We start from the raw sequence: 26,475 nt of genomic DNA, 5'->3' as shown, positions 1-26,475 counted from the left end.
CCATTCATGAGGCCCACCTGATGCATATAGGATCTACGTGTGAGGCTCAGTTTGACCCATAATAATGATGGGCTTGAGCCTGGTAGGGCCACCTTGTTGGATAAATATATGGTGGGCCTGTTTGCTCTAACACAAGCCTAAAAGGCCTTGTTATTTGTCCCTTCGAACTCTGATGTTAGTTGGATGAAACTATGGGAATACTTGACAGATACAAACTATAATTTTAGGTGATTCCTTAGGTGACCTTGGACCATAAGAGAGCTTGGACCAAGAACACGAATACGACCCTACAAATGAGGATTCTATCCCTTGAGTTTTCCTCTTCCATGTTAACTCATGTGTTAGTCCAACTCTAATTTTACCTAAAAATTAACGACTCTGCTTTTATGGCTATTTGCGATAGTATTAAAATTAATTACATGCTTAATATCTATTTTGTGGAAACCTATATATGTAGTATGCCAAATTTTGCTTGAGGATAATTATGTAATACATGCTTATAATAAACCTTGGACTACGATACCTATTAGAAAGTCTTTCTAAATTGGTTGCTTGCAAATTCGGATAATAATGATTGGAATTAATCATGCATACATGACACTCCTATTTTTGAATGAACTAACTATTGGAAGGGTCTATTTTGAATGAGCCGACTGTTTTGAAAGGCCCATCCTCCTAGTATGAATGAGCCGATTGTTTGAAAGGCCCATTCATTGCTTAAGTGAGCCGACTATTTGAAAGGCTCACTATCTTACTTGAGCAGGTTGACTGTTTGAAAGACTCGTTCCTTTGCAAGTTGAATGAGTCGATTGTCTGAAAGACTCATTCTCTCGCTTGAATAGACTGACTGTTTGAAAGGTCCATTCCCTTGTTGGGATGAGCTGACTGTTTGAAAGGCTTATACCCATGCATGAATGTGCCGACTGCTTGAAAGGCCATTCTCTATCGGACCGACTATTTGAAAGGCCCATTCATTGACTAACTGGATGTGCACCCCTAGTTGACGTGCACTCACGTATCCATGCACTTAAACAAGATCATCATGAAATGTTTTGTATGTTTTACTATCTGGAACAATGCTTGGTTAATATGGTAGTGTGTAATCTTGAGGGGAGTTCTCACTAAGCTGGCCACTCATCCTTCGAATATATAACCGTATAGATAATGCAGGCATAAATGAGGGTGCGAATGGGGCGGATTTGGATGTTGATCCCACGGGATTGGGAGAAGACTATTATGAAGAGGAACCTCGTCAAGACGCAACAGAGTTTTACGGACTAAATCAATCGCTAGTTTTATTTCCTTTTTAGCTAGTAACTTTCGAAACATTTTAAGATTTGAGGTTTTGTACATGGGCCCCAGCTGAGTGGCCCTGAATATTATTTTTGGATGGGTTACATTTATACTATGCTTAGTTCCTTTAATCGCACTTTGATTTGGTTTAATTATCTTTTGATTATCAATTAACACCCGGGTTTTCAAAAACGAGTCATGTACTCAGGTTCTAAAAACTGGGGCATTACAAGTTTGTATCAAAGCGAAGTATGAGACAACTTGGCTGTGGGATCAACATACAAAACCTCAAGGGATTAACTTAAGCAAAACATAAAAACTTTTCCTTAGAAAGTAGCTAAGACGATTAAACATAGAAACAAAATACCTAGTTTTTCCCTCAAATATTGACAAATTAAACCTACGTGGAAACTTCCACCAGCTAGAAGAGATTTGGGGTACAAATTGAATTCCTATGTTCTCTAGAAAAGAAACTTAGGATCCCTTAGAAATAGTGAATCAAGTCATCTGAACCTAGAAACAAAAACCCTAGTTCCCTTAAATTCCGATGAGAAGTATCGGTTAGACTTAAGGGCTAAAGTCATACACTCTGAAAAAGCGAATGCCCATCATGACATGAATACGGCGAGTAATATAGCATACTCTTGTATTACTTCACCATTCGACTACAACCGCCTTTTTCCTAGTACCTGAACCATGAAATTCTGGCCTCGCAGTGAATCATGCCACCCGTATTACAGTCCTAGCGAACCAATATGGTCGATGCTTACCCTATTCCATCAACCGAGCGTCGGAGGGAGTGTAGCCCTAAATACATGCCAGGACTTCCGCCTAGTGTGGAAAATCCGGATACAGGATCTGAAGCCATAGGGGATTCTCCATCTCCACAAGTTATTCCTTCTGGGCTGCCCTCACAATACTTTGAGCGGCGGATGCCTTCGGCTGAACCTTCAGCTAACACGTATACAGATATGCCTATAGGGGCGGCGACCTTTACTGTTTTCGTGCAAATGGCCGCAACGATGCAGCAGCAACAAGACACATTTGCACGGCAACAGCAGGACGTGCATGCCTTGATGATGGAGACTCTATGTAGTAGGAATCACCGGGAGTCATCACGAGATAGAGAGAGCCGGGGTGTAGATATCTTTGAACGATTCCAGAGGCTCCGACTTCCCACGTTTGAAGGGGCACCAGATCTGGTGCGGGCAGAGCACTGGCTGGCACGATTCACCAAGCTAATGCGATCGTTGGAGTGTTCTGATTTGCAGATGGTGACCTTGGCTACCTACTTGTTAGAAGGCGAAACAGAAAACTAGTGGGAGAGTGTGCAGCGAGGCGTCCCAACCATGTACGCTTGGACATGGGTAGGCTTCCGGGCAAAGTTCCTAAAAAAATACTTTCCTCGATCATGCAGGAATGAGAAAATAGCCCAATTCTTGAAGTTGGAACAGGGCAACCTGACCGTTGCCCAATATGAAGCCCGATTTAACGAACTCTCCCGCTTCGTACCTAAGGCCCTAGAAGATACGGAATATAAACTTCAGAAGTTCAAGGAAGGTCTCCGGCAAGGGATCCAATCGCGGTTACGCACCTGGGACATCGTAGACTTCGCAGACAAGGCCATGCGAGTTGAGAAGGATTTTATGCGTACCGCAAGGTCGCGCCTCCCAGCTAGGGATCCCCCGAGTAGGCTAAGGCAGGCACCCCCCGCCCCACCATTACCAGAAATGCGTTTCAAGGCCATGCCAGCTGCCGCTGCACCAGCATTCACAGCGAGGAGTTACAATTATTGTGGGAAGGAAGGACATATGATCTGCTTCTATTACAAGAGAATGGAGGTTGAGGGCCTCGTGCCCCCACCAAGAGGAAATCATCCCCGTCCCTTCCAGGCAGCAGTTAGGCCAGTAGCGAGGCCACAACCACCCAGAGCCTGAGCCCCAGTACAGCAGGGGGATCTCCCTGCCTGTATGTATGTTGTCTCCACCGCGGAAGATGAAGAACCACCCGCACCTATTCAGCGACATGACACAGGTAAATTTCGAGGATGAATTTTTTTTAAGGGGTAGACTGTAACACCCCGCACCTCTGGTATGTGGGTGTTACCATTTAAAACCTGAACTAGCACGATCATAAACCGAAACGCTAAACGATACCTAACTTAAAGGAAACTTAACAGAGCAAACACACACACTAAGGACGAATCTCGAGCATAAGTAGATGCCACAAAGATATTGAATGTCAGACAACAGATGGAACTAAATTAGGATTTTAGTTATTGGATCATAAAATGACCTCATGTCATCTTTAACCCGAATCCAGGACATTAGTTCCCCCGAGGCTCGTCAATGAGGATTGAAATCCACTAAACCAATCGTTTGATTGGGATACCAACCATTCGATTCCTCTAGGGTCAACTGAGGACCATTGAAGAACAGACCTGAGAATGATTTGATCATCGGATTAACGAAAGATCACTTGTAAAACTCTAAATCAAGTTATGGGCCCCATTTGGACCTTAGAATAGGTTGACCTTTGACCTAGGTCTCTAACTTGGGACCGCATAGAAAATGGACGGTGTAGATTTCCCCTCAGACATCACAATGGGGTTCACATGAGGTGCACGTGCACCTCACATGGCTGTGCACGATATGCATTGGACCGCCAAGGCAGTCAATGCATAGCTGACCCGACGTCTTTGCGAAAAAGGACAGGATTCTCCCGCTGCACCTAGTCACACCGAACACCGTCCACCCTCACAAGTCGCAACCCATCTCTGGCCACCATCCATGGGATCTGGATCGTCCATCAATCTTGCACCATCAGGATGACTAGACCCAAGTCAGTCCATCTAGCCCATGCAACCATTTGCGTGAATAAAAAAGGGATGGCGGGGAATAGATTATTGTGGACGTATTATGGGCCACCTAGACCCATCCTCCAACAAATTCGAACCATCTATCAGGTAGGAGAAGTCCAGATGACCAAGACCTAGGCGTTCAAATCATCCCATGCATTTGTGAATGAGAACATGCAGCGGACGACCTCAAATGGGCTGACGCGTTTCTTCAAAATATAACCGGTGGGGAGTCCTCCATGTCAGCAATCTGTGCCTTCAACCCTCTTTGAATCTCAGCCGCTCCTCAGAGTAGAAATCCAGACGTTCTATCCATTTTCGGAAGTAGACAGACAACGGTCTGTACGAACGAAAGGCTTGGGAGACATTTCCTTCCTAGGAAATTCTAGCTGGCACGATCTGAGCGGCTCTCTGGACTCCATGGATGAATCCCAGCCATTTCATCTTGGGCCGCATTTGCTCCCTCACCAGAAACTTCTCGTCTCGCGAGAATTTCAGAGGAGACGAAATATATATCGCTGAAGGTGGGCAAACGGCGATGATGAGCAATAAAAATGGGCCGCACCATGATCATGGGTCGCATTTGACCCATTAAAATAGATCAGATCACCAAGAAACACCGTTAACAAAAAATTGCCATGAACGGCCATGCCATCTTCCCCGTTTAGTCGGGAAACCCATCATGAAACAATGGGCCCCACTTCTAGATCTAAGGCACCCGTTCAATGGCCCATGGTGGCAGAAACATCTCCCCACCATCAGATCACTTTCACGATGGACAAAAATGGAGAAAATGTGGGCCCAATCCGCTTGCACCTGGACCATCCATTGAGAGATAGGCGTGGATCTGGCTCTATAAATAGAGCCCTATTCCCTCGAGATTAGCACCAAGCAATCTCATAGAGAGAGGGTGTGTGAGGGTTAGAGTGGGTGTAAATCTGGTGCCGCACTACACCAAGTCGAGCCGTTCGATTCGAACCGAGTCGGGTCAGTGCACCTCGTAATCACCTCCCAAATAGAGGAAAAAGGAGAGAAAACAGAGAGGGTGTGAGAGTGAAACGAAGAGACCAAGACTGTGGGCATACTCAGTACCGCACTGCACTAACCTGGATCATTTTAACTCGGTCCGAGTTGGGTCAGTGTAGACCAGAAGCTCCGCCATTGCAGCCACTACATTGCTGCTAGCACTACTCCTTGAGCGTGGAAGTCCAGGTACGTCAGTCCGTCTTAACCCCCATTATAGCAAGGCCATATTTTGGGCCATGATTAGAGCTCAGACCTGGCCACATCCAACCATGCAAACAGGTTGAAAAAGTGGGCCTGAGTTCACATTGAAAATGGCTGGAAAAGCAACCTGATATCAGCAGGCCTTTCAGCTGAAAATGTAACCTGAAATTTGATGGTTTTCCAGTCTGAAAATAGCTGAAAACTCAGCTGGAAAACAACCTTGCGATGAGCATAGGACTAAGCCAAAATTGGCCAAAAAAATGGGGTACAGGTGGGCTCACCTTAGATTCCAATCTCAGTGGGCCGCACCATCAAGACAGTGGGCTGCACCTGAGATTTCAATCTCAGTGGGCTACGGCAGGTGCTGCAATTATTCCAGGCCGTCCACCAAGGGCCATTGATTCCTGGCCGTCCATCAATGGACATTTCCACATCGTCCATCAGTGGACGTCCAACGCTGGACGTGGATACCATCCACCATGGTATATGGGTCTCATCTACACCATCTGTCCAGCCGGGACGTGAACCACCACCTTGATGTATGTGATTCATCCAAACCATCCATACATTTGGTGAGCTCGTCCTAAGGGTTGAGGAGAAAAATAAGACAGATCTAATTATCAAATGGACCACACTGCCATAAACAGTGGAGAGTAGGACATCCACTATTGAAATCCTTTTTGAAGCATCGAAGTTCTGGAACAACATGATATTTGCTCATCCTCTTAAGACATGTCCTGGTGACCATATGAGTAGATTAGATGGAAGGTAAACACCATGGTGGGCCCTATGGGGTTCCAATAGTGGAAATCATGATCACCATTGCTATTGGTGATATGGTCCAGATGACCTTTTCAACAAAATTCATCCTTTTGGGGTAATACTCTAAAGTGATCCCTTAAAAATAGTTAAATGGTGTAGATAGTGCAGCCCATTCATGAGGCCCACCTGATGCATATGAGATCTACGTGTGAGGCTCAGTTTGGCCCATAGTAATGTTGGGCTTGAGCCTGGTAGGGCCACCTTGTTGGATAAATATATGGTGGGCCTATTCGCTCTAACACAAGCTTAAAAGGCATTGTTATTTGTCCCTTCGAACTCTGATGTTAGTTGGATGAAACTATGGGAATACTTGAAAAATACAAACTATAATTTTCAGTCATTCCATGGGTGACCTTGGACCATGAGAGAGCTTGGACCAAGAACGCGAATACGACCCTGAAAGTGAGGATTCTACCCCTTGAGCTTTCCTCTTCCATGTTAACTCATGTGTTAGTCCAACTCTGATTTTACCTAAAAATTTATGACTCTACTTTTATGGATATTTACGATAGTATTAAAATTAATTACATGCTTAATATCTATTTTGCAGAAACCTATATATGTAGTATGCCAAATTTTGCTTGAAGGATAATTATATAATACATGCTTATAAACCTTGGACTACGATACCTATTAGCAAGTCTTTCTAAATTGGCTACTTGTAAATTCAGATAATAATGATTGGAATTAATCATGCATACATAACACTCTTATTTTTGAATGGACTAACTGTTGGAAAGGTCCATTTCTCTTATTTGGATGAACCGATTGTTTGAAAGGCTCATCCTCATAGCATGAATGAGCCGACTGTTTGAAAGGCCCAATATCGTACTTGAGTGGGTCGACTATTTGAAAGACCTGTTCCTTCGCAAGTTGAATGAGTCGACTGTTTGAAAGACTCATTCTCTCACCTGAATGGACTGACTGTTTGAAAGGTCCATTCCCTTGCTGGGATGAGCTGACTGTTTGAAAGGCTCATCCCCATGCATGAATGTGCCGACTGCTTGAAAGGCCATTGTCTTGTTTATCGGACTGACTATTTGAAAGGCCCATTTATTAGCCAACTAGATGTGCACCCCTAGTTGATGTGCACTCACGCATCCATGCACTTAAACAAGATCATCATGAAATATTTTGTATATTTTACTATTTGAAACAATGCTTGGTTAATGCCGTGGTATGTAATCTTGAGGGGAGTTCCCACTGAGCTGGCCACTTATCCTTTGAATATATAACCGTACAGATAATGCAGACATAAATGAGGGTGCGAATGTGGCGGATTTGGATGCTGATCCCACGGAATTGGGAGAAGACTATTATGAAGAGGAGCCCCGTCAGGACGCAGCGGAGTTTTACGGACTAAATCAATAGCTGCTTTTATTTCCTTTTTAGCTAGTAACTCACGAAACATTTTGAGTTTTGAGGTTTTGTATATGGGCCTCAGCTGAGTGGCCCTAAATATTATTTTTGGATGGGTTACATTTATACTACGCTTAGTTCCTTTATCTACACTTTAATTTAGTTTAATTATCTTTTGATTATCAGTTAACACCCGAGTTTTCGAAAACGAGTCATGTACTCGGGTTCTGAAAACCGAGGTGTTACATTTGTCCTGTAATAAATTCATATATTATTTATGTATTTCAAGACTTCTTTTTTAAGGAATACAACCACGCCTTTCTGTTTGTGAACCATGATACAGAATAAGGGTCGTGGTTATTACGAACAGTGGATCATGGTTGTTATCCATATTGGGTCGTGGTTGAACTACGATCCACTATGGACGTAAACCACGATCCATTGGGAATGTGAACCATGTCCCTTCATCTGGATGGTTGCTGTCATCCACATTAGGTCATGGTTCACAACCACGAACCATTATGGATGAAAACCACGATCCACTATGGATGATACCACGACCCATGGTTCATAGCAACCACGACCTAGTCGAAGGGTCGTGGTTGTCATCCATATTGTGTCGTGGATCAACCACGACCCAATGTAGACAACAACGATGACCCATCGTTCATAGTAACCACGACCCTTATTCTGGGTCATGGTTATCATCCATAGTGGATCATGGTTGTGAGCCACAATCCACTATGGATGATAATCACGACCCATTATTCATGATAACCACGATCCACTGTTCACAGTAACCACAAACCCTCATTTGGATCGTGGCTGTCATCCAAATTGGGTCGTGGATCAACCATGACCCAATTTGGATGATAAGCACGACCCACTATGCATAATAACCACGAACCTTGTCTGGACTGGCATATCAACTACATTGGGTCGTGTTTCATAACCATGATCCATTGTTGATGATAACCACGACCTATAAAGGAACACAACTATGACCAAATAAGGATAAAAATAAATTCAATTTCATATATCTTTGTTGCTTGAAACTCCTCTCTTAGCTGCTTCATCTGCTCCCACAGTGAAGCATTCTCATCTTTCAAATGGCTCATCCTATCTTCAAAATGTGTGAGATGGCTCATCCCATCTTCAACAGTTTACATAGAAGGGATTTTGTCCTGTAATAAATTCATATATTATTCTTTATGTATTTCAAAATTTCTTTTTTAAGGAATACAAGCACGACCCTTTCTAGTTGTGAACCACGACCCATTGTGGATGACAACTGTGATCCAGACTAAGTGTCGTGGTTATTAAAAATAGTGGATCGTGGTTATCATCCATATTGGGTCGTGGTTAAACCATGATCCACTGTGGACGTAAACCACAATCCATTGGGAATGTGAACCATGACCCTTCATCAGGATCATTGTTATCATCCACATTTGGTCATGGTTCACAACCACGAGCCATTGTGGATGAAAACCATGATCTACTATGGATGATAACCACGACCCATGGTTCATAGTAACCACGACCCAGACGAAGGGTCATGGTTGCTATCCATATTGGGTTGTGGATCAACCACGACCCAATGTGGATGATAACCATGACCCATTATGCATAATAACCATCCATTATTTGGACTGGGCATATCAACCACATTGGGTCGTGTTTCATAACCACGATCCATTGTGGATGATAACCACGACCCATAAAGGAACACAAACTATGACCAAATAAGGATCAAAATAAATTTAATTTCATATACGTTCATTGCTTGAAACTCCTCTCTTAGCTACTTCATCTGCTCCCTCAGTAAAGCATTCTCATCTTTAAGATGGATCATCCCATCTTTAAAATGTGTGAGATGGCTCATCCCATCTTCAATAGTTTGCAAAGAAGGGATTTTGTCCTATAATAAATTCATATATTATTATTTATGTATTTCAAGATTTCTATTTTAAGGAATACAACCACGACCCTTTTTGGTTGTGAACCACGACCCAATGTGGATGACAACTACGATCCAGTGCCCGCTGCTCTTAGTGTTGGTGGAAGAATCTCGATGGAGGAAGTCCCCCATTAGATTCTAGAAGATGTGGTTGGATCATGCCTCTTTGGGTACCATCGGTGGAGGAAGTGTGGAGAGTGAGGGTGAAAGGCACCCCGCTTTTCAGATTAGCCACAATGAGATCCCTTAAAGCTGTTAGAATCTTGAACATGGATTTTGAGATTTAGGGTGTAGAAAAGGGGCCACTCTTCAGTAGCTTAATGCTATCTAGGAAGACGAGGGAGGGCCGCTCAATGGAGCTGGACCAGAGGGACAAAATCCGCATCAGGTGAGATTTATAATCTCCTGCGGTAAGAAGAGGTCCGTTAGCGGCATAAGTTGACGGTCTTTTTATAGAAATACAATCGTCTTTTCAACTGGAGTAGAAATTCCATAAGGGAGTTGAGTCGGGATGATGGGTCCAGTATATCGTCGGATTCCCAAATCATGTAGGAATCGGTTAAGTATTTTTAGGATCTTCTCTCGAAGGATCTCGATCCTGTCAGTCTCGAGGAAATCCCTAGGTTGGTGTCAAAAGAGTACCTTAAATAGGGCCTTAATAAAACCGGTATCGATGGAGGAAGTGTCAGAAGTGGTAGTCCATTTGCCAGGAGACAAGTAGGGTCCGGATTGTTTCCCTAACTTCTTTTTCCATAAGTTTTGGGAGGTGATGGGCCGTCCATGCAGTTGTGAAGGATTTTTTTAAGGAAGGAGGCTTAGGGAAATCAATGCAACCTTAATTGTCCTAATTCCCGGCAGTGGAAGGAGCAAGGAAACTCAATCAATTCAGGTCGAGTTGTTTGTGTAACATGGTTTACAAGATTCTCAGCAAAAGAATGGCCAACCGATTGAGGCTCATCCTTCCAAAGATTCTTTCAAAGAGTCAAGGGTGTCAGGGTAGGCAGATTGTAGATTGCTGGGTCTTAGCCCATGAGATTATTCACTCCATGAGGAATGCCGGAAAAGAAAAGGTGAGTTTGAGTTTGAAACTCAACATGGCTAAGGCATACGATAGGTTGGACAAGGGTTTCTTGATGCAGGTGCTTAAAAGTTTTGGCTTTGGGCAGTGGTAGTGCCTTCTCGTGAAGTAGTGCATTTCAACTCCTAAGTTCTCGGTGATGATCAACGAGCAGTCAAGGGGTTGTTATTTTGAGAGCTATAGAGGCCTGAGGCAGGGAGACCCACTATCCCCCTATCTGTTCATTATAACGGCGGAGGGGAAGATGTCTAGAGAAGAAGTGTTTGGAGGGGAAAGGGATTTGCCCCGCTCATTGAGTGAGCCCTATATCCCATCTCCAGTTTGTAGACGTTTATTTTTGCAAAAGCAAACTAGAAAAAGCATTCGGTCAAATTCCCAGCAATAGAGGCAGGAGAGCTGGCAGTAATAGATCACAAGATAGGGCAGGCATAATTATCTGACCATTCAGATAGGCAGAAGGGGGATTGGTCTATGGTAGGGCACGACATAGGTGGTCAAGAGAGAAAGGCATAACAGGTAGGGGAGGAGTTTACGGTACCCATCCACTAGTTATGAGAGGAATGATAGGTAAGGGGACATGTCATCCGTTTATGGCATAGGATTGGCGGCTCCCTCATTGAATCCCAGCTTAAAAGGAAGGGATGGAAAGGCAGCTTCAAAATAAGGGCAATAAGGAAAGGTGTTTTGTTTTATTTTGGCATCCGGGTACTTATGTGATGGGGCGTTGATTGATCGACCATAGCCCCCATCTGACACAAAGGGCCGAGGGGAGGCTAAGAACGGGAAGCCGAATCTCTGTCGGTAAACGAAAAAGATAGGCCTTCAATTCGATTTATAGAAATCAATATTCAAAACTCAATTTGAATAAATGAATGGGGGAATAGGAATCGATGGATTCAGATAACGAGGGGGAGAGAGAACCATATTCCAAACCTCGCCCCGAGGTGCTCAATGTTATCTTCTCACGATCATGTCACTGGCCGCTAGCCAGTACCCGCAGTAATGGAATTAAAGAAGGATAAGAGTATAGGGAATAAGATAAAGCTTGCTTGTTGGTAGCCTTCCCCCCCCCGGTCGGTGCATGTTCCTCCACCCTCCTTGACCCAAAGAATAAGAAGGCGTCAAAACCCGAGGCTAAGACGAGCGAGCCCAAGACCAAGGCCGAGCCAAGAAAGATGGAAAAATCTACATGATATTAGGTGCTTCACCTACTCCAAAATAGTGGATTGTGGTTGTTATCCATATTGGGTCGTGGTTGAACCACGATCCACTATGGACGTAAACCATGATCCATTGGGAATGCGAACCACGACCTTTCATCTGGATCATTGTTGTCATCCACATTGGGTTGTGGTTCACCACCACGAACCATTATAGATGAAAACCACGATCCACTATGGATGATAACCACAACCCCATGGTTCATAGTAACCAGCCAGACGAAGGGTCGTGGTTGTCATCCATATTGGGTCATGGATCAACACGACCCATTTACATAATAACCACAACCCTTGTCTGGACTGGGCATATCAACCACATTGGGTCGTGTTTCATAACCACAATCCATTGTGTACGAAAACCACGATCCATTGTAGATGATAACCATGACCTATAAAGGAACACGACTATGACCAAATAAGGATCAAAATAAATTCAATTTCATGTACCTTTGTTGCTTGAAACTCCTCTCTTAGCTGCTTCAATTGCTCCCGCAGTGAAGCATTCTCATCTTTTAGATGGCTCATCCCATCTTTAACAGTTGTTGTTGTTGTGCTATTGACCTGTATTAAAATCATATATTAGACATTACATTCATAATGACTTATTAACAATTAAACCAAAGACACTATTACGTATATATTTTATATGAACCTCCTCTCTCACCAACTTCACTTCTTCATGTAAAGAAGCATTCTCCTCCTTGAGATGCTTTGTTTCTCCCTTTAACCCATCCATATGCTTCATTTCCTCCTTTATTCCTTCCACTTCACTATCAAGGAACTCAATTTGCTGAATAAAATTCTTTATGGCGGATTTTGATTTCTTATTCTGTTTGAATACCTTACCAGCAAATATCTCGATGGAGGCCCTAAGGTCAGCCTCAAGTTTGCTTCCCTCGTCAAATTTTCTTCTTATTATTTCCACTTCCTCCTCTCTATTTTCCTCTCCATCCTTATTGCTTCCTCCTTCCTCCTTTCTTCTAGCGACATGTTTAATAACCACATCCTTGACCAATTTCTCTATCGTGGCTGTAGCCCGCAGAGTCTTGTCCTTCCTATATGTGTTATCGGTTACACTCCTAACAACCTCGATCTTTGCTTCTTCGACTGTTGGTTGAAGCTCTGGAGCAAGCACCACCTGCAGGAGCAAAATTGATTTATTAATTATACACATAAAGCAAAATTAGATTACACTAATAATTGAATCACTCTTACCGAGATAGCTTAAAAGATGGTCGAGATTGGGGGATATCTGCCTACTCTGAAAGGATCTCAATTTAGTATTCGAGGAATCCTTGCAAGTACTCTTCTAGAGGTCCACCCACTGTCACCAGTGAGTTTCGAAAAATACTCATATGCCCATATCTGTTTAGAATCCATTATCATGCATTACATATCGGTTAACATGTATGAAGTAAAAATTCAAACTTAAAGTATGAATGAGGACAAGAATAACTACTTATAGTGCATACGTGCACTCGCAAATATTGTATGAATTAGGGTATTGACCATTCTCGCGAACATTGCCAATTACAGTGTTAACCTCATCCATCAAATACTCATACCCCACGCTACCTGAGGGGTAGTTATTAAAATAATCTAAGTCATCAACCATGTCGATAAAATTATCAACACAATGATTCTTTTGTGGAGATCTGACTATTAGATTCTCAATGCAAATTATTAGTGCCAGCGTCACCACGTCTATATGTTCTTTTTTACTGGAGAGTGACAGATAGGCTTCTTTCAATTCATTCCTGCTCATACTAGCTACTCTCGGGTATTTCTTCCTAATACCTTTTCCTGACTATACTCACATGCTCTTCTCAACTCCACCATCAATTATCCTAACTGGTCCAAACTTAAGATGCATTATTAATGCAAAGTCAAGCTCAGTGAACTTTATCATGGTGCCCTAAACATCGAATGTCAGGTTACCAACATACCTCTGGATTAGGCAGTGCATGATTTAAGAGTGGGACTTCCACCTAGTTAGTGGAAAGTCAACTAGAAATCCAAAACAACTTTTCCTAAATAATTCCTTTTTACTAGGATTCTTGTCCAGATCTTCTATCATGTACTCCTTCAAAAAACCAATGGAACACTTCGGAGAGACTTGTGCCTTCTCGAAGTCTAAGCAGGTGGTCATCATTGGCTGGTTTCAACTTGCATTCCAATATGGTTCTAGATTGTTAACAATAAGAGTAGAAGATGGTCTTGCAATTATAGGAGTTGAAATTTACCATGGGTCGTAGTTGTATTACATAGTGGATCGTGGTTGTAATCTACAAAGGGTCGTGGTTGATAGGTATTTGAGAAGGATCGTGGTTAATAGGCAATATGGATCGTGGTTGTCATCCATGTTGGGTCGTGGTTGACAATCACGACCTGTATAACATGTGAGCCATGGTCCATTGTGCCTGTAACCATGATCCACTGGGCATATCAACCATGAACACAACCACGATCCAATGTACAATATAATCTGTGGTTCACATGAATAATGGGTCGTGGTTGTCATGTTATATGGGTCGTGGTTCTCAATTAAGACCCATTGTTCATGTGAGTGCACTGAGGGTGGAGGTTGACAACCACAAACCATTGTCCATGTGAACCACGATCCATTGTACATGGTAACCATGATCCTTTGTAAATATGAACCGTGGTCCACACTGGGTCGTGGTTGATAACCACGATCCATTATACATGTTAACCACTATCCGTTGTACATGTGAACTGCGATCCACATTGGGTCCCGGTTGATAGCCACAATCAACTATACATGTGAACCACGATCCACACTGGGTCGTGGTTGACAACCACGAACCATTGTACATGTGAACCATGATCCATTATGCCTATCAACCATGACCCATTGTTCATGTAAACCACAACCATTTTTGTATATCTATCAACCACTACCGATTAAGTTTAAGTTTACATTAATAATGGAATGATGTTGATTGGTAAGATAGGAATAACTGAGGGTTGTGGTTCTCAACGAAGACCCATTAGGTCGAGGTTGGCAACTACGACCCATTGTTCATGCGGTTCGAGATTGGCATACACTGAGGAATGGATTGAGATTGGAGTTTGGCAAAACACATGCCTTGTTTTGCCATTTATAAGGAAAGACGTCGGAGCTGGACTAAAGTAGTGATGTACTCGCTGAGTGGCAGTAGAGGGTCCCAATGAAGAAGATTCAAAGCCAATAAGAGTAAAGGGTCCCAGAGATGAAGATTCAAAGCCAGGAAGTGTAAAGGGTCCCAAAGAAGAAGCTTCAAATGTCAGTGGTAGGGTCGGTGTTTCATATGGGGCCAAACGGTCGTTTTCCATTATATACATTCCCCCTTACGACGTTTCTAAGTCACATCGATTTGCATTTTGTCTAATCCGCTCCGTCGATTCTCTTAGTAAAATTAAGGAAGTCAAATGTCCAAAGAATGATCAAATATTCAAATCTGATGGACCACAATAGTTTAAAACAATAGGTACTGTATAAGCAAAGCATTTGTCCTTTTTCATCAGTGTGGGCCACTGTTCACAACCCCAAGTGTAGGGTCGCGATGTAGTAATAATCTTGGTGAGACTGAGGTCGAATCTACATGGAATAATCTCATATATATTCTGAAAGTAATTAGAAGTAGAACTAGAAGAAGATGTGAATCTAAATCTGAAATAAAAGGAAGTAATTATGAGAGATTTAATTAGAAACTTAAGAAATTCAAAGGTGAGAACTAGGGGTTCCAAGGATCCACTTGTAGCAATCAGGGTGATACTATGCTTGATTCAAGGACACAACTGGAATCGGAGTCCTATCTTATCCAGTTGGAAAATACAACAATTAAGATCAAATCTGGACTTCCATTGTCCTAATTCTCAACGGATGAGAGTTGTGAGAACTAGAAGTGATTCCATCACCTAGCCATGCCTAGGAGACAATGGAAAACAATAGGATATACCAATTCCACAATCAAACATATGAGAATTATGAATATTAGAAGGGATTCCATCATCCAACCATGCCCAAGGGACGATAGTGAACAACAGAACTTACTTACTTCACAATCTCAATACATGAAAAGAAGATGCTCAAAGCTATTGCAGATCTATTGTAATTTGAGTCACAACAAACCATTAAAAATTGAAAGTATTCCTTAAACATCAAATTAGAATCAAAGAGAGTTCAACATAGATATGAATTAAAGCAATAGAAACATCCCACCACACTACAAGCTTCACCTCTTAGCCCTAGCTAAGAAGTTTAGTCAACCATATTCATGATTGGAACTAAAACCCTAGAAGAAAACATGAAGAACTAATGAAGAAAGAAGAAAAATGCTTGGCGACGGCTCTCCACCCTTGTGCTTCGCTCCTCCAAACCCTAGATAGATGCCTAAGGATTCCCTGGGGACTCATATTTATAGTTGTGTAACACCTCCTTTCGCACTAACTTGGAAAAATCCAGAAACTGCCTTAAATTTACATACTCTGCGTAACTCTGTGCAACTCTACGTAAGTTGTTTGATGTCATTGAGCAAGGCTTCAAGTCATCGAACAAGTCCTCGAGTCATCAAAAAATGTCTTCAATTTGTCCAGTAACCAACTCGACTTTCTCTCATAAATTCGATGTCATCGAATGGTAGCTTTGATGTTATCGAACGATGATCGATGACACAATTAATGTGAATACTGCACTTGTTCTTTTGACTTCTTTCCTTCTCCACTTGGTTTTTTGGAATCTTGGGACCTTGAAATCTTTAATCCATGTCTCCTAAGATCCATTCTTTGCCTTGGTGATCTTTGAGCGTCAAATCCATACTTTTAGCACCTTTTCCAATCTAAGCTCTCAAATTCACCTTGCAACACAAACATGAGTAAAATAGGACATTAAGTAGTATCATGTACAAAAACCAAGATATAAATGGGGATAATATACAATATTTGACCCTTAACAACCATTGATGGCTTGATACAGTGTCAAGATTAAAGATTTGTAGGGAATTCATCAGCCCTGAATAATAACAACGGATTAGATCCGATTTATGATGGGCCTAGAGACTAGACCAAGATGATCGACACTTGGTTTTAGGCATTGGGAATCATGAGCGAAATTATCTGCCTTCTCTCGCCATTTTTTTTGTACCTATGTGTGATTTATTAAAATGGTAAAAATCAAGATATGTGGGGCCCAAAGTAATGTGTATATGTCATCTAACCTGTTCATCATATGTAATATACATATATAAAGGGATAGCATAAATATAATGTTTATTAGAAAGGTGTATGACCAACTTAGTTCTCAATGCTTGATAACTATTTATTTGGGTGTGGTCCACTTCATTTGTAAGTAATGTTCATAATTTTGTATAAAGATTACAATGAACTCATACAACTTATGAACTGTGTATATTTAAAATTTACATCACATTTGTCCAACAACCGAGAGATAACCAAGGCCATATGAGACATACATGCACCACAAAAGACTTCCTGCGTCGACTTCTCATCTTCATTATTACCTCTTTTTACGTGTAAAGGGCATTTTAGACCGAAAAAAGTGACAATCACGATCCATATAACTTGACGACCATGACCCATATAACACGACAACGACGAACCATAACAACTGAAAACCACGATCTATGTAAAATGACAACCGCAACCCATATAACATGACAACCATGATCCATAACAACTGGTAGCACAATCCATGTACCATGACAACCACGACCCATATAACATGACAACCACGATACAAATTTATGGGCCAAACGAGTTGGGCCTTGCACAAGGCCCTGAAAAGTACAATCCTTATAACATGACAACCACGATCCATATAACATGACAACCACGACCCATACCAACTAACAATCACGACCCATGTAACCTGAAAACCACGATCTATATAACATGACAACCACGACCCATAACAAATGACAACCGCGACCCATGAAACATGAAAACCACGACCCATATAACATGACAATCACGATGCAACGTTTTGGGCCAAACGAGTTGGGCCTTGCACATGGCCTTGAAAAGTATGATCCTTATAACATGACAACCACGATCCATATAACATGATAGCCACGATGCAACAGTGTGGGGCCCAGTGAGTTGAGGCTCATGCACGACACTGAAAATCATGACCCATGTAACATGAAAACCACGATGCAATGTTTTGGGCCAAATGAGTTGGGCCTTGCACACGGCCCTGAAAAGCACTATCTTTATAACATGACAACCATGATCCATATAACATGACAGCCACGATGCAGCAGTGTGGGGCCCAACAAGTTGAGCCTCACACATGGCCCTGAAAACCACGACCAATGTAACATGACAACCACAACCCATAAAAAATGAGAACTATGGCCCCACGACCTATATAACATGACAACCACGACCAATAACAATTGACAACCACGACCCATGTAGCATGAAAACCACGACCCACTTAACATGATAACCACGACCCATGACAACTGACAATCACGACCCATGTAACATGAAAAGTATGACCCATAAAACATGACAATCACGATGCATCAGTATGGGCCTAACGAGTCACGCCCTGCACACGGCACTGAAAAGCACGATCCATATAACACAGCCCTTACTACATTACATAATATTATAATAATGTTATTAATATCAGGGCTAGGGAACATAATATCAGCTTGATCCTAATAATATAATAATGTTATTAATTACATTAACTTTTACAACCACAACCTTACTACATTACAAGCACGACCATTACTACATTACAACCACGACCAATACCAAATAATTTTGGATCATGATTATAATGTGGTAAGGGTTGTGGTTTTCATATGGTAAGGGTCGTGGTTGTCAGTTGTCATGGATCATGGTTGTCATGTTATATGGGTCGTGGTTATCATCTACGATGGTTAGTGGTTGTAAACCACGTGAAAGTGCACCTACCTTTGCACACTTGTTTGTCAATCACGTGACTAGTTGTGTCAAGTAGTCGGATGAGTTCTTAGCAAGTGAAGATCGGCGACGCAACTAGATTAGAAAGCAACAAACTATATTGAAGACAAAGAACCGCTTCTACGATCTTCACCTTGCAAATAGATGATCCAACCCAAATAGGAAAACCTACGTAGGTCATCTATTCAAAGCCAATTCTGAGTTTATATTTTCTACCCTTTACTCTCTTGGCTTTAGTAAATTCCAAGTTGATGAATGATTAAATGGACAAGGAATTAAAATAGAAAAATCTGTCCACATTCAGTAGGAAAAAGGTGTCACTGAATAGCACCTTCACTATCAACGAAGATACCTTTGGTGTTACCGAAAGAGCTCAAAACAGTCCAACAACATTACAAAGAAAATTCGATATCACCGACTGCCACCGACGAATAAAATTCGGTGTCATCGAAAGGGACTTTTTTCATTCAGCAACTTAAGGATTTAATTCGGTATTACTGATTAATAATTCGATACCACTGAAGTAAGTTTATTGATACCAAAGTTAGCTTCAGTAGCACCATAAAATAGCTAGTTTCTATATGTTAGAACTTTTTCTCTATAAAAGCGGCCTGTAGAAACTTACAAAATTAGTGAAAAAGGCATCATAGAGTCTCTAGTGTATCCTAAGCATATCCTAACCTATCTAGACTTTATCCATACGAGTTTCATGCTCTCTTTATTGTGATCTTTCACTTCTTTGAGCATTCAAAGCTCCTATTAATGAAGAACATGAACTCGTGCCTACTCTAGAGTACAAAGACCAAACTAATAGGAAAATCCTTTGTCTTTTTTATACTCTAGAGCATCCATAGGTTGAATCCCTTTGGAAATCCACTCATTATCATAGATAGGAGATTTAACCAACTCTCATTACCTTGGTTACCTTTATAGGTACATCTTATGCAAGGTTATTGATCATGAAGCTGAACCAACAGGAAAATCCAAGCTATGCGATCGAGGGAGCACCAGCAAGTTGATTCAAGCACGAGAGCGTGAAGATCAAGCAACCCAAGACGAGCTACAAAAGAGGACTCAATCCAACAAGTAAGTGTCATTGTTAAGAGGTCACAGTTTAGTATCTATCCTCGTGTAGGATTGAGGCTAAGAGTTTGTTATCAACAAACTCGATTAGGTTCCTAGTGTGGGACCTTGGCCAGTGGGCCTAAATGTAGGTTCCTTGTGTGGGACCTTGGCCGTTGGGCCTAAACATAGGTTCCTTGTATGGGACCTTGGCTAATGTGCCTAAACGTAGGTTCCTTGTGTGGGACCTTGGCCGATGGGCCTTAACGTAGGTGCCTTGTGTCGGGCCTTGGCCGGTAGGCCTAAACGGAGGTGCCTAGTGTGGGACCTTGGTTGGTGGGCCTAAATGTGGGTTCTTAGTGTAGGACTTTTGCTCTTGCGGAGAGCATAGATTGGTGTTCTTAGTGTAGGACTGTAAAATTTATTAGTGGACCTGTTTAAAACCATTAATAGTGAAATCTGGTACACTCTGGGATTGAGTGTGGATGCCGGTAGTGGAGTAGGCAAGTAGCCGAACTACTATACATGCTTGTGTTTGGAATTGTCATTTGTGCATATGTTTAATCATGCTTCTATATGCTTGAATGTTTAAATTCTTATATATGATTGAATGAATGATATTAATTGATAGGAAGCACATTCCACACACAAGCTCACAACACTAGGTTAGTTGTTATATTCGTATATCTTTAATAGCCTTTGTGATTGGATCCTCTATTGGCTTGAAAGCCTTTAGAGTTATATTGCCTTACTTGTTTTAAACTGAATGATTGTTTAAGTTAGGCAATTAGGATTTTTTTAAATAGGAAAAATATTTGAAAAGTCCTATTCATCCCCCACTAGGACCTTGTCTCAGATTCATTCTTCAGTATCAATGGTTTAACACTTAACACGGAATTGAGGAAATGCCCCGTATCAAGAGTTGTTTGTTAATGCCGAAATCAGAAAGCGCTAAGTTATTTTCCATGATATTTCATTAAACCAAGATCAGAGTTTGGCTTAATGGTGAAGGTAGAATGAGCTCCATAATTTTTTCTATTAAAGATTTTTTGCTTCTAAAATTACCCCTATTCAAGTTACTATGGAAATTTTTTCTCTTTTAAGTTTTTTGCCTAATAGAAAACTAACTTTTAACATATGAAACTTATTTATGCCCCACAATGATTTATGTGTTTGATCCACACCGTTCATCAACTTTTTCAGATCATTCTAGAGATGAGCCCAAAAATGAGTTACATGTAAAACTTAAGTGAGCCACACCAAAAAAACCAATGGAAATTGAATAAAACTCAAGTCGACCATTAAAAACCTTCTGGAGGCCATAAAAGTTTTGGATCAAGATGATCTTTGTTTTTTCCCTTCAGCTGGCCTGTACGACTTAATCAACAGATTGGATGTCAAATAAACAATACAATGGGCCTTAGGAGATTTTTAATGGTGGATATCCAATCACTATTGTTTTCCTATGGTGTGGTCCACATGAGATTTATCTCCCTCTCAGTTTTTTTTTTCGTGAAGCCCTAAAATTATCAGTAAAAATGGATGAACGGAATGGATGAAACACATACATCATGATGGGCCCCACAGAGCACCGACCACCAGCCACGGGGCTGATGGAAGGGGGAGTAGATAAGTGTCATGGGAAGACGAGTGCTTATGCTCCTTGAGCTCCGAGTTATGTGAACGGTTCAAAGGAGATCAAAGTTACATGGGCCCGCAATGATGTATTTATTATATCCACACCGTTCATCCATTTTTCGAGATCATTTTATAGCATTAGCCAAAAAATGAATCCTATCCAAAGCGCAAATGGACCGCACCAAAAATAGCATTAGGGATAATGATTTTCACCATTAAAAAAATTCATAGAGCCCACCATAATGTTTATTTTCCATCCAATCTGTTAATAAGGTCAAAAATACCTGGATGAAGAGGAAAAATAAATTTCATATTGATCCAAAACTTCTGTGACCCCTGGAAGAATTTCAATGGTAGACGTTCAATCCCCCGCTGCTTTTTGCAGTGTAGTACACTTAATCTTTAGATTTGCCCTATTTTTCGGCTCAAGCCTTAAAATGAGCTTGAAAAATGGATGGACGGTTTGGATATAACACATACTTCATGATGTGACCCACAAAACTTGTTGACGTCAATACACCAGCTACATGGTGTGTGGTACACCAGCCAATCTGCTTCTATCCAGATCGGATGCAGATTTCCCGCGTAGGATGCGGATCAGCTAATTGATTAGCGAGAATTGCTATTGAAGTGACATCACCAAGTTATGTGGGACCCACCATGATGTATGTGTTGTATCCACACCATCCATCCATATAGTGATATAAATTTAGGGTATGAGTCAAATAATGAGTCAAATTTAAAGATCGAGTGGACCCCACAACAGAAAACAGTGGAGAGAGTGCAGTCCACCATTAAAAATTTCAAAGGGCCACAAAAGTTTTCGATCAGCTGAAATTTGTGTTTTACCTTCTTTCATGTCTGTCTTAACTTATGAAAACGTTGGATCTCAAACAAACATCATAGTAGACCTTAGGAAGGTTTCAACGGTGTGCGTCACTCTTCCTACTATTTTCTGTGGTGGGGTCCTGTCCAAATTTGGATCTGACTCATTCTTTGTCTCATGCCCTATAATGATATCTCCAAATGGATGGATGGTGTGGATACAACAAATACATCATGGTGGGTCCCAGAGAACTTGGTGACATCACTTCAATAGTGAGTCTCGCCTGTCAATATCTAATCCGTCTCCTCCTGTGAAAGCCTTTTGCAGGAACTACTGCGAAAGATTTTGTGTGGGGCCGACTATAATGTTTGTAAGAAAGCAGTCCGTCCATCCATTTTTTAAGCTCATGCGACGAAAGAAGATGTATCCAAAACTTAAATGGGCCACACGATAGGAAATAGTGGGGATTTTGTGACCACCGTTGAAACATTTATATGGCCACAAAAGTTTTGTATCGGTTTAACTCCATGGTCTTTCACTTCCTCTCAGTCAAAATGACCTTATAAATAGTTTGTATGGAATATAAACATCAAGGTGGAGTCTAGGAAGGTTTCAGTGGTAGGCATTCCTTTCCCCACTGTTTCATATTGTATGGCCTACTTGAGTTTTTTATAGTCCTCATTTTGGTCGAATATCCTAAAATGAACTCGAAAAACGGATGGACATGTTGGATTTCTCACAAACATCACAGTGGGCCCACCTAAAATCCTTGCACTAGAACTTCATATGAAAGGCTTTCATTAGGAAATCTGCGTCCGACATATCCCAGATTTACTGCTAACCTCTCGCAGAATTTCCTGCGTTGGAAACGTAGGTGGAGCCCGCCTTCATGTTTGTGAGAAATCCACCCTGTCCATCGGTTTTATGAGTTTATTTTAGGACATGGGACTGAAATTGAGGTGGATCCAATAATCAAGTGGGCCTAAAACATGAGGATTGAGCGTCTTGATTTGAAATATTCGTGGGACAAGATAAGGAATTTATCTATTTTTTTATGAATAATGTTATTTTATCTGTTTTTTTATGAATAACGACGTTTTAATTTTCTCTTAATTACTTTAGTTTATTTGAATTAAATAGAATAATTTTATTTCATTTAATAAAAAATAATTTCTTTATAATGTAAAACATTTCCAAATAGGAGATAGGGGCAAATGCATTAAATTAAAGTATTTCAGACATTTCATATGTTTGTTAACAAACACGTTGTTTCAAATTCGGTACTTAATTTTCAAACTTCGGCCATAATTACTAAACAAGTTTTTTGACCTCAGATTTCAGATTCATTTCAGATATAGCCTTCAGATTTCATATTTAGGCTTCAGATTTCAGATTCAGGCTTTATACTTTAGATTTAACAAACGGGGCCTTAGATTTTGGCACGATTATGATGGAACCACCAAATGAATGATCAGGATCCGTACACTTGTTGAAATATGTGCTTTTAAGGAACTCGTATTCTCATCTTTTTAGGGCTGAAGTAGTGGGACCCACCATACCTCTATTACATGGATCCACAAATGAAAAAAGGGTTTGGCTGATGTCCATGTTGGTTCTGAATTCAGTCCCACGTGCTATATATTATTTACATATATGCACATGTGCTGGGCATGCCAGAAGTAATAACCCCAGGTGCCAAATGGACTTGGTGTTTCGATGAAATAAGGATCAAAGTGATGAAAGTCATTGTCCCGTGATCAAAGTCATTGTCACACGTAGTGAAGATCACGAGAAAAGTAAGATTGTGGGCTATTCAACTAGCCATAGTGATAATTGTTATGGGTAAAAATGGATGGGACATTAAGATAAAACCAGCTACATATATGCACAGTGCGAGGAGCTCGACCACCACTCTGCTTCATTTCACGGAACGACCTTGGGCTCAACCATCGGTAGAAAGAATCACTCCGTCTCCAACTGACGTCAAGCCCTTCCAGACGTTGTGCCCTTCCACATACCCATACATTTTTGAACCTATGCTCGGAACATCTCTTGGAAAATAGGCCCAAAGTACAACCTCCGCCATACGACAAGATGAAGAGGATGGTCATCCCTGATATCCCATCTATATCCTACTCAGGAAAAGAGCTCAACCCCAATGTTCAAATACATATCCCAAAGGCAAGTCGACAAGTAGGTAACCTGCTCAACACCAAGGGAGAACTCAACTACAACTTGTGAAAAGAGTCAGGTTGGCATAACTTCTCTTTTACTGGTTCCGACCTGATCTTGACAATATATGCCCGAGATCTCGGTCGAGGATCTAGGAAGATGACAGCAACACAGATCTGCATGAGATCTCAGCCGAGGGTCTCAGAAGATCCTCGCAATATGTTTGGAATTCGAATCCCTCTACTTTACACCCCTGCTAAATGAGTACATCTCCCTTCACGCCACTGCCACCTCTCACCTATAAATAGGAGCATCCCTAATGGTGAAAAGTACGCACAATCTTACACCCAAAAACCTTATGTTCTACTAGACCTAGCTTGCCTATCTGACTTTGACATCAAAGGGTCCCCTGCAGCAGCCAGGGTCACCGTCTTTGTCTTATCTTGCAGGTTCCAAGTAGTTTAAGGAGGATGACCAGATTTTTCCATCAATAGTTTGGCGCCGTCTGTGGGAACGACATCGAAGCTGTTCCTCTCACCCACAGTGCTTCAATAATGGCGAAGGGGAGAAAGAAAGCTCAGATCGCCACTGTTGTGCCTAGCCTTGTACTGCCAAAATAGTCCAAAGAACATCAGGAATTGTCTTCCCAACTTCAGGCTAATTCTGCGCCCATGGGCCTAGTGCAGCGGTACTGGAACCGAGGAAGTCAATTTATCTCTGTGGAACAATGACTAAAGGCACTAAATAACAATGTTGATATGATAAAGACTGCTAGAGTGACAAATCCCGCCTCCTGGTCAAGGGGTTGAGGAAGTTGTCGCTCAAGTAGCTACAGAAGTTTCCACACAAACTCGAGCACCTGCTGTATCCCAACATAATCGACAAGTCGGTGAAGCACCAGTACAAGAACCTTCCCATGTTTCGGGCATTGCTGCACTAGCTCCCTTTGACTTACGTTACGAGTTGGAGAAGAAGAGGCATGGCAAGGTTCCCGAAACCGTGGCCGAGGATAAACCTGCCAAAACAGTAGCCAAAAACGAAGATCCCAAGGAGGTTGAGCTTAACGAGCTATGAGGTTAGATCAATCACATACGACAAGCCTACCGCGCAATGCTCCGACCTCAATAGAAGCCATGTTAGAGGAGACCAAGTCACCATTCACCACCAACATCATGTATGCTTAGCTCGTACCTAAATTTTAGATGCCACAGATTGCCCCTTACTCCAGGGCCACTGACCCGACCGAGCATCTGGAATCTTTCAGGGCATGGATGGATCTTTAGGATGTATCGACAGCGGTAATGTGTCGAGCCTTCTCTTTAACCTTAACTAGAGCAACCCGAAGTGGTTTCGACAGCTCAAACCACGATCCATCAGCTCATTCACTCAGCTCAGTAAAGCGTTCATCACTAATTTCATCAGAGTGAAAGACAGGCTGAAGCCGACGAATCACCTCCTCACCATTATCCAAAAGGATAACGAGGTATTGAAGGATTACATCAAGCGCTTTAACCTGGAAGCAATGCAAGTGGAGAGCTATTCAGATCAGATCGCCCTGACCGCTATGATGACTGGCCTAAGGGAAGGGAGGTTCCTCTTTTTGCTCCACAAGAATCCCCCCATGACTCTGGCCGACCTCCTCAACCGAGCTCAGAAGTACTCCAATGCTGAAGAGCTCTTCAGTTCGCAAAAGACTACGAGAGATGAAGGAAGATCGACTAGGGAAAAATAGCCTAAAGAAGAACGGACGTCGATCATAGCAACAAGCGAAGGAGAGATGAAGACTCAACCAGGGGACAACAACCTAGCAAATGACCCGAAAGTAGGTTTAACTCCTACACTCCCCTCAACACCATGCCCGATCAAGTCTTTATGGAAGTTCAGGATAAACAACTCCTCAAATGGCCGAACAAAATGAAGACCAATGCCGACAAGCAGCATAAACGAAAGTACTATCACTTCCATCATGACCACGACCATTCCACTAGTGACTACTTTGAC

This window comes from Magnolia sinica, chromosome 1 (genome assembly GCF_029962835.1).
Source record: "Magnolia sinica isolate HGM2019 chromosome 1, MsV1, whole genome shotgun sequence".
NCBI classification, from domain to species: Eukaryota; Viridiplantae; Streptophyta; class Magnoliopsida; order Magnoliales; family Magnoliaceae; genus Magnolia; species Magnolia sinica.
Note: the sequence above shows the minus strand (reverse complement) of the source record.